Here is a 14,247-nt window from a genome sequence, read left to right on the forward strand (position 1 = left end):
GATAAGTGGTTGCTTTTTTTTTGGCACTCTTAACAGGTATTTGCACTAGGGTCAATTAGGGCCGGCCCGGCCCCACCCTGCCCAATCAGGGCCAATCAGAGCCGGCCAGGGCCAGCACAATACCCTGTAGGGCGGTTAATGGGTTGAGGTTTTCTGGCCCTGACTCAGGGTCAGGGCGGGTCAAGGCCGAGATAATGGGATCTAGGGTTGGGCTAGGGTTTTGAAAAACCTGACCCAACCCGACCCTGTTGCAGCCCTAGTTCACACCATATTATGGCACATCATTTTGGTCATAGTCCATTGTTGGAAATTCATATTCCATTGTTGGAAAGGATAATTATCCTTTTTAATTGATTTTTTCCGTACTATGTCAAATTTACAGGGATAAACAAACTCTCTAAGGGTATTTTGGACACTTTCCATCAGGTAGGGGCATTTTAGTCAATTTTCTATGAGAAAAGGCATTTTGGTCATTTTCTAAGAGATAAGAAACTTTTGACTATTTTTATGAAATAGGGGTGTTTTGGTTATTTTAATGTTTTGGTCATTTCTAATGAGGACGTAGTATTTTGGTATAAGATTGTATTTTGGCCATTATTTATAAAATATGGTACATTTGTTTTTATTTGTGTAGGGTTTTTTTATTTATTTTTCCTAGGTATGTGTGTGTGAGAGAGAGAGAGAGGAGTAATCAGGGTTTTTTTTTTTTTTTTGAAATGGTGATAGATATATTAAAAGAAAATCCAAACCCCTAGACCAAGCCAGTCAAGAAATGAGTACAACAAAAAAGACATAATACCTGGAAAAGAAAAGAGCAAATCAAGGGGAAAGAAAATATAAAATCTCCAACGACGTTCGGTTAACCCCATCCCTTGTTAACGATCCGCCTCACTATTAGCGGAATGGCGGACGTGCTCGAAACGAACAGGCTGGCCATCCACATGATCACGAATCTCATCAATAAAGTCCGCAAATCTCCATAGACTTAATTGATGAGATGGTTGGATCATACGTTGTGATTAAGTCCCCAGTGCTACTAAACGATCCGCCTCATTATTTCATGGTTGGATTACACGTGATTTTTGTTCTATTGTGAAAACGACTCTTTTTGTTTCTTTTTTGGTGCTTACAGATATAACAAATCAACAAAAATCAATTTTTGAACTACCATGTTTTTCCTTATTTATAATTTTAAAATCAAGAAAAATAGGAGAAATGCGAGAAATTATACGGTGCCCAACCATGAAGTCAAGTGTAGGTTGTACGATAAAAGTACCACCCTTGATATTTGATCCAACAGCAAATCCTTAAAAAGTGGTCTGCTGTTGGATCAAATATCAAAGGTGGTTCCGCCCACACTTGACTTTACAGCCGGGCACCATATAAATCATCAAGAAACGTATATGAAAAAATAGCCAAGCAGCGAATATATCTCAGCCCACATCACATCCATGGTTTTAAATTTCAACTGAAATCCGAAATTTAAGGAATTTCACCAAAAAATGGATTTTATTCATTATATAATATTCTCCTGAAATTTCGGCCGAAATTACCTAAATTTCTGCCGAAATTACCTAAATTTCGGCCCAAATTTTTTATGAGATAATATATTGGTTTTTTTTAATTTTAATTTGATCCAACGATTCAGGGTGCAGCTCAATGTACAAAATAAAAATACCCTCTTTTTTGCTTTTTCTTCTTTTCCTCTTAAGTATGAGGGGATTGAACATGATGCCTAATGGTGTCAAACCAACTAAGCTAGAGGCTCAATCCCTTATATACCCCTTCTCTAGAAGAGAGAAAAGGGCGGCCCTGTGCATGAGGCTCCCATCATTGCGGGGTCTGGGGAGGGCAACATGTACACAGTCTTACCCCTGCTTTGCAGAGAGGCTGTTTTTTTGTCTCGAACCCGTGACTACCAGGTCAAAATGGAGCAACCTTGCCGTTGCGCCAAGGCTCGCCCTCTTCTCTGGACATTGAAGGCTAATAATGTTTGTAACAGTGGAAATAGATATTCCAAAGATAGTTGTCACATGCCCGCTAGTTTTGAACTTCTCTTATTGGATGATGATAGCTTGCTAACGAGAAAAGAGTGTCAATATAAAAAAACAGGGTACAACGATGATCCTCAAATTATTATATGCAAACCATTTGTGCAACCAAACATCACACAGAAATAGGTACCAGTAAATATGTTGACAGTACATTTTTTTTTTTCGTTTTGTACAGTTGTTCTCCCTATTTAATATTTGAACCACCGAAATACTTGACATTTAACGTCTAGATGATACAAAATGCAAATTAATATATAGATGTACGTTGGTCAAGTAGTGGATCTACTCATGGTTTAATTTTCAGAAGTAATTGATATTTCCACACCCCTTGCTATTAGACTATTAGCAAGGGGTCTGGGGCTTCTGAAAATAAAAAGTGAGCATGTAATTGATATTTCCACACCCTCACACTCTTCCTATTAGCAAGTAGGGGTGGACATGGTTCCGGTTCGAACCGAGGAACCGAACCGAACCGGCACATTTGGTTCGGTTAGGTTCGGTTCCATTTCTATATGGTTCGGTTCCGGTTCAGAAATCCAGGAACCGGTGCAAATTCGGTTTGGTTCTGGGTTTGGGATCCCGGAACCGAGAACCGAATTGGTTTAATGTGATTTTTGTTATGGATATTAGGGCATGTTTTCTTTGGATATTAGGGCTTGTTTATTTCCCAAATTTATAGTTCATGGCTTCATGCATTGCCGAAATTTGTGCATGATTATCCCACCTGTTTGTACTTCTTCATACTTCAAATAAGTTTTGCATTGCCCAAATTTGTGCCTAGTACTATTTCTGTTAGTGCTTGTAATTCATATATAAACATGGCCATTGGTGAAGGTTGGGTAAACCCAGAACCGAACCGAACCGAACCGATTATATGGTTCTAGTTTGGTTCGGTTCCACACATATATGGTTCGGCTCTGGCTCCAATTTCAGGGAACCGATTATATATGGTTCGGTTCTGGGTTTAGCCCAAAACCGAACCGAACCAAACCATGTCCACCCCTATTAGCACGGGGTCTGAGGAATTAACCGAAGGGGAGAGATTTTATTTCCCTTCTTTCAAATAAATTCCACCAGCTAATAATTTTGTAATAATTGAAATAACTATTCCACCTCGTGAATTATGTTCCATTATGAAAATGACTTTTTGTTTCTTTTTTTGGTGCTTCCAGAGATGGAAAAACAACAAAATCAATTTCTGAACGAACATGTTTTTCCTTATTTATAATTTTAAAAATCAAGAAAAATAGGAGAAACGTTTGTAAAAAAAATTAGCCAAACACACCCTTAAACAACAGCGACTATAACTCAAGGCACGTCACATCATATGTTAATACGATCAAATAAATTACCAATTTTTTATCCAACAATGCATGGTGCAAGCTCAATAATCCACAAAATAACACTGCCCTCCCTTTTTCATTTTCTCTTCTTTTCTAGTAAGAACACGAGTAATGAACAAGCAGCCTCAATGTCAAACCATAGTTAGCAAATGTCCTTTTAAACTCTGGAAAAGAGGGCGTATTTCTCTGGAGAGGGGGCGTATTTATCATCTCCCAAAAAAATTGTAAAGATTACGAGTGGAAGAAAGAATTCAAGAATTATTACGAATGTAAAGCGTCACACGAGGGGGGGATATCATTTCCCTTCTCTCGAAGAAATTAAGAGATGTCATGTCATGTTCTTAGGATGGATAATGATTGCATTGAAGACAAATGACAATAAATTCTCTCCAAACCCTTCTCATGAAGAAAAATGACGCACAAAGATAGGAAAAGGTTAGAAATGAAAAAAAGTAAAGATTATCCACGGAAGAAAGATTTCTTCCGAGCAATTAAAGAGATGTCCACTGTGTAAGAACGTGAAGGACATTGAAGGCTAATAATGTTTGTAATAGTGGAAATAGATATTCCAAAGATAGTTGTCACTAGGGCTGCAACTCGAGCCGGGTAAAACCCGACCCGCATCGACCCGACCCGAAAATAGCCTGGGTCGGGTTCAGGTTTCATGGGTTTCGGGTCGAGCCGGGTTCAGCATTCAAAAGCCCGCATGAATCTCGGGTCGAGCCGGGTTTGAAGGGGCCCGACCCGAGTTACATAAGTTATAGTATGTATATTTTTTTCTATTGTTAGTTAAAAGTTAAAGGGATAATTACATTTACACCCCCTCTAGTTTCTGACACATCCACTTCCACCCCTATAGTTTAAAACGTGACAAATACACCCTTGTAGTTTCAATTTGTTTAAGGTAGGCCCCCTTAGCTGAAGGTTCGTCCATAGATTGAAGGGTTAGGATGATCTGATGGAGCTGATTTTTTGGGCACACCCTAACTATGTCAGGACCCATCAAATGAACGCTTTGGATCATCCAAACAATGTGGGCCCACATTATTTGGATGATTTTTTGGTAGTGTTTGGATTCGGGTAGGGGCCCACATTATTTGGATGATCCAAAGCGTTCATTTGATGGGTCCTGACATAGATATGGTGTGCCCAAAATCAGCTCCATCGGATCATCCTAACCCTTCAATCTATGGACGAACCTTCAGCGGAGGGGGCAAACCTTAAACAAATTGAAACTACAGGAGTGTATTTGTCACGTTTTAAACTATAGGGGTGGAAGTGGATGTGTCAGAAACTAGAGGAGGTGTAAATGTAATTATCCCAAAGTTAAAAGTGAAAACCCACGCACCCACTGTTACTGTATGTGAGTGTAATTTCTGCTTCTATGAGTTGAGTTGATTCAAGTGTTTGATTCAGCACTGTTTGATTGTAATTACAACATTGTTTGATTACAGCATTGTTTGATTCAAGTGTGATGAGAGTGTAATTACATCATTGTTTGATTCAAGTGTAATGTGAGTGTAATTTCTGCTTCTATGAGTTGAGTTGCCTTGCCAAATAAGAATTTTCCTTAAAAATTTGCGTCAACGTGAAAAAACCCGACCCGACCCGAACCGACCCGAGATTTATCATGGGTAGGGCCGGGTTTGGGAATCGTGGGTTTTCCGAAAAAAAACCCGACCCGACCCGAGATATTTCTCGGGTAGGGTTGGGTTCTCCAAAACCCGACCCGCCCGACCCGAGTTGCAGCCCTAGTTGTCACATGCCCGCTAGTTTTTAACTTCCCTTATTGGATGATGATAGCTTGCTGAGAATTTGCATTAGATAATGACAAAAGGAGTGTCAATATAAAAAAAACAGGGTAGAACGATGATCCTCAAATTATTATATGCAAACCATTTGTGCAACCAAACATCACACAGAAATAGGTATCAGTAAATATGTTGACAGCACATTTTTTTTTTTCGTTTTGTACAGTTGTACGTTCTCCTTATTTAATATTTGAACCACCGACATACTTGACATTTAACGTCTAGATGATACAAAATGCAAATTAATAGATGTAGGTTGGTCAAGTAGTGGATCTACTCAAAGTAACTTATATTTCCACACCCCTTGCGAATAGACTATTAGCAAGGGGTCTGGAGCTTCTGAAAATAAAAAGTAAGCATGTAATTGATATTTCCACACCCTCACACTCTTCCTATTAGCAAGTAGGGGTGGACATGGTTCCGGTTCGAACCGAGGAACCGAACCGAACCGGCACATCTGGTTCGCTTAGGTTTGGTTCCATTTCTATATGGTTCGGTTCCGGTTTAGAAATCCAGGAACCGGTGCAAATTCGGTTCGGTTCTGGCTTTGGGATCCCGGAATCGAAAACCGAATCGAGAACCGAATTGGTTTAATGGGATTTTTGCTTTGGATATTAGGGCATGTTTTCTTTGGATATCAGGGCTTGTTTATTTCCCAAATTTGTAGTTCATGGCTTCATGCATTGCAGAAATTTGTGCATGATTATCCCACCTGTTTGTACTTCTTCATACTTCAAATAAGTTTTGCATTGCCCAAATTTGTGCCTATTACTGTTACTGTTAGTGCTTGTAATTCATATATAAACATGACCAATGGTGAAGGTTGGGTAAACCCATAACCGAACCGAACCGAACGGATTATATATGGTTCTAGTTTGGTTCGGTTCCACACATATATGGTTCGGCTCTGATTCCAATTTCAGGGAACCGATTATATATGGTTCGGTTCTGGGTTTAGCCCAAAACCGAACCGAACCATGTCCACCCCTATTAGCACGGGGTCTGAGGAAGTTCCTCAGACCCGGACCTGAGCCAAGTTTTGTTCATTTATCAAGTTGAAATACGGGTAACACCGATATGGGAGGTGATATATTGAGAATCTTTTGGAATATTCCTCATGTGGGATTTTCTAGGCAATTTCCCGGAAAGTCATTTTGACCCTGACTCTTTCACAATTTTGAACGACACGGGCCCACCGGAAATCACAATTGCAAGTTTATCCCATTTCATCTACCCCACCCTCTTCGAATGAATTTTACCCTTCGATCACTAGTGATGAAAAAGTTCTACTTTTAATATGATTCCAAGCCATTGATTATTTGCACATGCATCTATCAATGGGATCGCTACATGGGTGTGTCATCTTGTGATGGCCCATCCGATCAACGGTTCCAATCGATCAAAACATATGCCCAGGCAAGAGGTTCGTTTGAAAAGATTCTTCGCTCATCTGATCAACCAGAAAGAGAAAGATAGTAGTCATTATACATGGGCCCCACATTGATCGATCTGGACCATTTGCTTAGAGGACTCATCTCTGAGAATGACTTATACTATGGCTCCTTTCTCCGTTGCCAAAACTTGTACGCCATGACCATTGAAAATATGTGAACGCCAGAGACATCTCTTTCTAATGCCCGAATGCTGTCTCAGTCATGGCTTTCTTGAAAGCCTTGTTTTGATTGGACTTTGGTTGGAGTTACTTTATGGTTTATTCTGAAAAGGGGTTTCTGCAAAAGAAGTCTCCTACTTTGCCTTATTTGCAAAAACAGTCTTCTAGTCTACAAATGGAGCCATCACATTTGAGTGAATTTTGCAACTCTAACCTTGCCATCAATTTGTAACCAAACTAGCCATGCTAAAAAAATTTAATGGGATTTGCTAGGGACCATTGCCGCAGACGTGCTGTTGCATGATAGAGCAGCTGCCTTAGATGAATTAATTGAATAAGACAAAATCTGAGCCTATGTGGCTGCTCTCACATGCAACAGCCGGTCCGTGAAATGATTTCTGAGATGGTACCTAACAAATCCCTTTTTTAATTATAAAATGAGGAAAATATCCTTATATTTGATAAGACAAAAAGCTCCTCAAATAATAACCTTTTGGGCCCGTTTGGATACCTCCCATTTTTTATTTGGATTTGGAATTGAGTTTTGAATACAAACTGAATAGATCCAGCAGCTCATGTAGAGGGAGACAGAGAGGGAAGGGGGTACTTTGTAGTGGAGGGGAGAGGTTGAGGAGCAAAGAGGGTGAAGGAAAATGGTGAGACCCATCCGGCCATCCTACCCATGAATTTGGGTGAAGATGGTGGGCCTACTCATAGGCGCAAAATGGTGGGTCCCACTACTTGCAAAAAGATGGGAACTATAAAAGCAAGTGGAAAAGGTGGAGGAATACTTATTAACCACTATCCACTGATTTAACTTTGGGTTTGCTAGGGTCCATACCAAAAGGCATTTCGCGGAACATCTGTTGCATGAGAGAGCAGCCACCTCATGAATATAGACAAAATCTATTGGAAAGTGACCCTATGTGGCTGCTCTCTCAAGCAACAGATGTTCCTGCCAAACACCTTTTGCGATGGACAATAGCAAATGCCACTAAATTTTGGATTTCGGTTTTGTTCTCGGCACCCCAAATTTTGGATTTCGGTCGAAATTTAAAACCATGCTCCCCATAATATCACAAGTGATGTAATCCAGACCCTACTTTAGGAAAATCAACAAAAAGTAGATTATTTTTGGCCTACATAGCACATGCAATCTCATTGTTGGGCTCTCATCGGTCTTATTCTCGGTCACAATATCATTTTCGATATTTTTATTTTGAAAATCTCCAACAATAACAACTACTAAAAATCGCCGACGATAACAAGAGATATTGAGAAGCAATTGGCTTTTGTAAAGTTTGTAGACCAAAAAAATCTCTAGCATTAAACAATTTCAATCTTGAAATTTAGGAGATTTTTGTACTTAAAAAAAAAAAAGAGTGTTGCTACCATCCAACTGAGAATATTTTTTGGGCACGGCCAATCTATCGTGGGAACCAAACAAATGGCGAACATTGAAAAATAGTCTCCACCGAAGAAGAAGAAGAAAAAGATAATGGTGGTGGCTCCTCTCCTCTCCCTCTCTGTTTTTCTCTCCCTCCCTCTCTGTTTTTTCAGAAAATGGGTTTCAAGGTGGAGGTAGGTTGCAGATGGTTTAAGGAATGGGTTAATGGTGGAGGTGGCTGGCCAGAGTTGGGAGAGGTTGAAGAAATGAGATGGGTTTTGATCGGATTTAATGGGGGGTACCGGATTCCGGCGAGATGGGTTGGTGGAGAAGAAGGGTTTTGATGTGAAAATGAGGTTGCTGCTATGGGGAGGAGAATGGGGTTAAATCTGGGTGGGGTTGAAGATGGTAGATCCGGTCGGATTTGGGGATTTTTCACCGGAGAAGATGGTGGTGGGTGTGGGTTTGGTCGGTTGATGGTGGTAAGAAGGGGGTTGGGCAAAATGGGTTTTGGGGATGGAAAAAGCAAATGAGGAAGAAGAAGAAGGAGGTGGTGGAGTATGGGGTTCGCCGGAGAAGAGGGAGTTGCCGGAGAAGATGGGAAGAAGGAAAAACACAAAAAAACGGCCAAGGTTCTTCTCTGCCAAAAATTTTTTTTTTTTGTTACGAACATGGGTTTTGCTTTTAAATACAAGGGAAAAGATATATTCGAACCCCCATTTTCCTCCGAGACAGCCCCTCAAATGTATTTTTCATACCCTTCAACCAGCAGGGGGGCCCAAGAAGAAAAACAGAAATGATATATTTGCTACCCCCAAACCTTCCCGGACACCCCCCTTGGCAAATTTAGGACAACTACTATTCTATAAGAGGCGGCCCAAGCAGAAAACAGGGGGAAAAAATTTGCAAAAATATCTTCTTTTAAAAAATGATCTCAACCGTTAAAATCACCTTTTCATTCAATGGTGAGGATCTAAGGGTTTGTAACCACCTAGGATTAGGGTCTAAGATGCTCTCATAACAAATCCTAACCATTAAAAACCTTAAGCTAGATTAGGGTCTAATGATTACTTGAAAAAGAAGAAAAGAATCTTTCTTATTTACAGAAATGCCTAGCTTCTGGATAATGCAACCCTCAATTAAGTTGTACACTAATCTGCGCACCCACATATCCTCATGGACAACCCGCAAAGGCTAATTTGAACTACTTTTTCAGATTCCAGCACAACTCTGCTCTGGCTAAATCACCACCCTTCTGAACTTGCCCCACGATACTGTCTTAGGTCGTTTGCTAGGCAAACGGGCTCGGATCGCGACGAAATTTTACAGGGACTTTGGTGGGACCCTAAGCTAACCTAGGGCACAATTTGGGACCTTAGAACACTTGTTTATTAGGACAATTATTTAAAACAAAACATGAAAGGGTTCGGTCAAAATGGGATGTCTACAGAAACATGCATATGTTTAGTTATTTACTAATGTATTAAGGAGGGTATGCATGTATATTCATTTCAAGAAAAAAAAAAGGTATGCCTGTATATGTCAACTGGGAAGAAAATTGAGAAAGTCTCCGTACATACCGTCAAAGCAAGCAGTTGAACCTTTGGATTTTTATTCTGTAAACATTTCTTTACAGCTTTCACTACATCTTTTGCCAACCTGATCCAAATCAACCAATAGAGTTCAACAAAAAACCCTAAAATCTTTTGAGTGGAAAACAAAAATAATTATAGTCAAATCCAATTAACAAGAAATCAAAATGGAATTGGAACTGTGTGCACAATTTAATCAATAAGCTGCCACAACAAAAGCACATGCGAATAAAAAATATAGCCTAATCTTACATGTAACTATTCTAGCATCAGCACGACAAACGAAAATTTTAACTTTCTTATATTTAAAAGGACAGAAGAAAGGAAGCAGTTTTTTTTTTTAAATGATAAAGAATTTCATTAAGAAAGAAAGGAGAATCTAGAGGCAACAACAGCTTGACCGAAGAGAACAAGCAAAAGAGCCACAACGAAAAGTAAAAAAAAATACAGAAACATATCACAGAAATCAAAGGGAGAGAAAGTCAAAGAAATGAATGGAGTCGTGATGAACTCCCTGTCTAGATAGCCGATCTGCCTCCGAATTAGCCAACCTTCTAACATGAGTGTCAGAAATAGATGAGCCCTCCACTCATTCTTTGATCTGGTCAGCCATGGCACAAAACGACACGGAGGAAGAAGACTCCCCTTCAACCACCTCATCACATTTAAGGAATCCCCTTCCACAATCACTCTATCCAATAATCGTGCCTCTAGATGCCTTATCCCTTGTAAGACAGCTCTAACTTCCACCTCATTAGAATTACAAATGCTAATGGGGGCCGAAACGACTAAGAAGTCACTCCTCTCTCATCCCTTAACAACCCCCCTATTCCTGCAAGGCCTAGATTCCCCACGCTTGAACCATCAATGTTTAGTTTGAGCTTCCCAGGTTAGGGAGGGCCCAACATGGAGTGATAGTCCGACGATGCTCCTCGCTATAGCATATCTCATGCCATTCCTGCCATAAATCATATGCTGACACAAATCAAAACTCAGGGAGGATCCTAACGCAGAATATAGTCAAAGCTATAACCTTGGTAACAAGGAAATAAGGACTTTTCACCTCACATCTAAACACTCGGGCGTTTCTCTCCTTCCAGAGCACCCAAATAATAGCAAGCAATGACACTTTACATAGTATTTTTCCTTTTTTCTCCATGGGGTCATAGACCAAGACTCCAACAAATCTGGCAATGAGCATGGAACACCCAAGAAATCCCAAACCTCGAAATGATCCGACTCTACACAAACCTGGCAAGCTTACAGTGGATAAATATATGAGGGACGGTCTCACCCGCCTCCAAACATAGAGCGCAGTGATCTACAATTACCATCTGGCGATTCCGTCAATGATCCACAGTGAGAATTACATCAAGCAGAGCCGACCGTCCAAATGCGCACACCCTGGGAGGAGTTGGGATGCTCCATACTCTGGCGAGGCGGGAGGAATCGGAGTTATAAACAATTCTGAAGTGGAATGATTTCACACTGAAAGACCCGGAAGAGCCAACACATCCCTACAAATAGTTTTTCCTCTGAACCCAAACTTGTCATCTGATATCCAATGGCCCGAAGATGCCCCATATTTTCCTTCTATGACTTTCACCCAAAGGTTCTGCATTCCTTCAGCAAATCTCCACAACCACTTCCCTAAGAGAGCTTCATTAACTACTTTCATCTTTCTGATTCCAAGCCCCATCTTTAATCGGCTTTGTCACTTTCTCCCAACTTACTAGATGGATTTTTTTCTTGTCATCCGACCGCGCCCCTCAAAAGGAAGTTCCTCTGAATTTGCTCAATCCGACTGATGACACTCACATGGCATATGAAGACCGACAGTTGGTAAATTGGAATATTGGCTAGGACTTTCATCAAAAGTTTTTCACAAGGAAGCAGACTTTCACAAGGGCATCTAAAGACCCTAGGGACCAGTTTTCACAAGGAATATCTATTGAGTCTTGCCTTCTACGAAGAAATGTAGAATTCATCAAGAATTTTGTAGAGTATCTAAACAAGGAAACAACACTTAGAAAACCAAGATCACCGTTATCTATTCGAAAAATTTATTTAGACACCTGTAAAGCCAACTATCGTTTACGCCAGTACTATACTATCCTTAGAAGCAGGAATCTTCCCTCATGGGTGTCGCTCCCTCCCCGGAACCACGATTCAGTGCTCCTTAGGAAGGAGCTTCTAGGGAGCGCGACCCCGAAGAGACGGAAACCGCTCCCATGTCACTCCTAACCGGCCCCTATTACTCCGCCAGTCCTACCATCACCAACTACCTCGCATCAAATTCCTCTAGCTCTTTTAAGTACTTCATTGGAGCAAGCACAAAGGCATATTCAGAAGGCATGAGGGAAGAGGGTGCGAAAATGAAGATGGTTAGAAACTTACTACTTTTCAATGTACTTAAATTTTGAAAGATATATATATATATATATATATATATATATATATATATAGAGAGAGAGAGAGAGAGAGAGAGAGAGAGAAAAACGGTTCCTACACATATGTGTAGAGAGTTCTCTACACACTAGCTTAATATACAGTGGGGGCCCGCATTGTTTGGGTGATCGAAGCCATCCATTTTAAAGGCCCTCACATAGATAGGGTGTCTACAAAAAATCAGATCCATAGGATCATCCCAACCCTACGATTTGTGGAGGTAAAATGGATGTCTTTAAACCTTCACAAATTAGTTCATTTTTTGCCTCCACAGTTCGAATGGTTAGGATGATCCTATGGATCTGATTTTTTGTGGACACCCTATCTATGAGAGGGCCTTAAAAATGAATGGTTTGGATCACCCAAATAATGTGGCCCCCACTGTATTTTAAGCTAGTGTGTAGATAACTTATCTACACATGTGTATAGGAACCGTTCTCATATATATATATGAAGATGGTTAGAAATTACTCAAAGACGTATATAGAAAATATTACATAAACACTCCCATGACGCTCCCAACCGTACTCTTCTAGACCCCACGCTTCCCCGCTCCCACATCCGCACCCGCACCCGCCCCCGCACTGGCTTCGTGCTTCTATGATACTGTCTATTTCCAACAAACATAATATAAAATTTACAAAATAAGGTTCTATTTGCTAAAAAAAAAGAGGAATTAAATTCCAACCCCATAATATCAATAAACTTCATGCCATTCAATAAAAAATCCATAAACTTCATAATCCAATATCAAATTCAAACAAAGAAAATTTAAAAAAGAAGCATGAATATCCAATAATCACACGGATTCGTTTCAGGATAGAGTTTAAGCAATCAAATCATTACGCATCCAATTTCTACTACGTTTAAAAAATTAAAAAAAAAAAACCTAGAGAGAACAGGAACAAAAATCGCGTAAATTTGAACCTATGACGAGAATCCCCAAGGAATAAAAGGCATATATATTTACCAGTGATCCGTATTGATTGAATCACAGATGTCGATATTCATCGTCCAATCGGGCCCGATCAGAAGATCGCTCGTCGCCTTCTCGACTCGAACCGTAGCCGAAGACATATTTCTCTTTAGGTCTTCCAATTCGAGAAAGAAAAGAAAGATGGAAAGATAATGAAAAGAAAAGAAAAGAAAAGAAAAGCTAGGGCATGAAAAAAAAGGTGGAGATTTTTTATGCAGAGAAAAGGGAGAGAAGACCTTCCAAGTACTGAAAACTAAATATAATAAAAACGAATAGGTGAATAAATTAAAACCCTAGAAAAGGTCTATTTGAAGAGCTCTCTGTATCTCTCTTCTTTCACATGTTCCATTTTTTTCTCTTTTCTGTTTTATTTTGTGTCCGACTACGACTAGGCGGACACTCCACATCGGAGTCAATCCTCCTATTTATCAATTTACGAGTCCCAAGACCTTAGATTTATTTGCAATCAAGACCGTTGATCTGGTAGAGATTTATTGGTGCTTCCATGTCCGCGTGGCAAACATGCCCAAAAAGACGGGCAGCCTCTTTTATTGAGTTTTATATTCTGCATGCAGCTACAGACCAAAAAGGCATTGGGTCCTGTGGGGCAGCTACAGACGGGCAGCCTCTTTTAACGTATTCCCACCATTTGACCGGTCTCTCTCTCTCTCCCTTCCTCTCCACACACACACAACAGGAACAGTTGGTGGGCCCAACAGAAACCATTGGTGGAATGCTGGGCCCAACTTTGAACAACATAGGCCCCGCCCATACCACACCATAGGGTAATCCAAACCGTCCATTTGATGGGCCATAAACGTAAATAGGTTGCGTCCCAAAATATTTTTCCATAGGCGGATCCTAGCCCTCCGAACTAAATAGAAACTACATCTTATGCAACCTCTATAGATTGTAGGGTTGTGATCATCCTACGGAAATGATTTTTTGGGCACAACCTATTTACATTGTGGCCCATCAAATGGCCGGCTCGGATCATCCTATGGTCTGGACGGTACACTTCATT

General features: G+C 40.3%; 1 long non-coding RNA gene across 1 annotated transcript; it reads right to left on the bottom strand.

Annotated features, from left to right (window-relative positions):
* Window positions 1–9,286: 9,286 nt before the first annotated feature.
* LOC143878641 (uncharacterized) lies at window positions 9,287–13,610 on the bottom strand. The gene is made up of 2 exons (XR_013251058.1): window positions 13,218–13,610; window positions 9,287–9,866 (listed from the first exon to the last, which is right to left on the bottom strand). It is a non-coding gene; the product is annotated as an uncharacterized LOC143878641 (long non-coding RNA).
* Window positions 13,611–14,247: the final 637 nt, after the last annotated feature.

This window comes from Tasmannia lanceolata, unplaced genomic scaffold (genome assembly GCF_043159265.1).
Source record: "Tasmannia lanceolata isolate RefF3 unplaced genomic scaffold, GAP_Taslan_0.1 ptg000006l, whole genome shotgun sequence".
Lineage (NCBI taxonomy): Eukaryota > Viridiplantae > Streptophyta > Magnoliopsida > Canellales > Winteraceae > Tasmannia > Tasmannia lanceolata.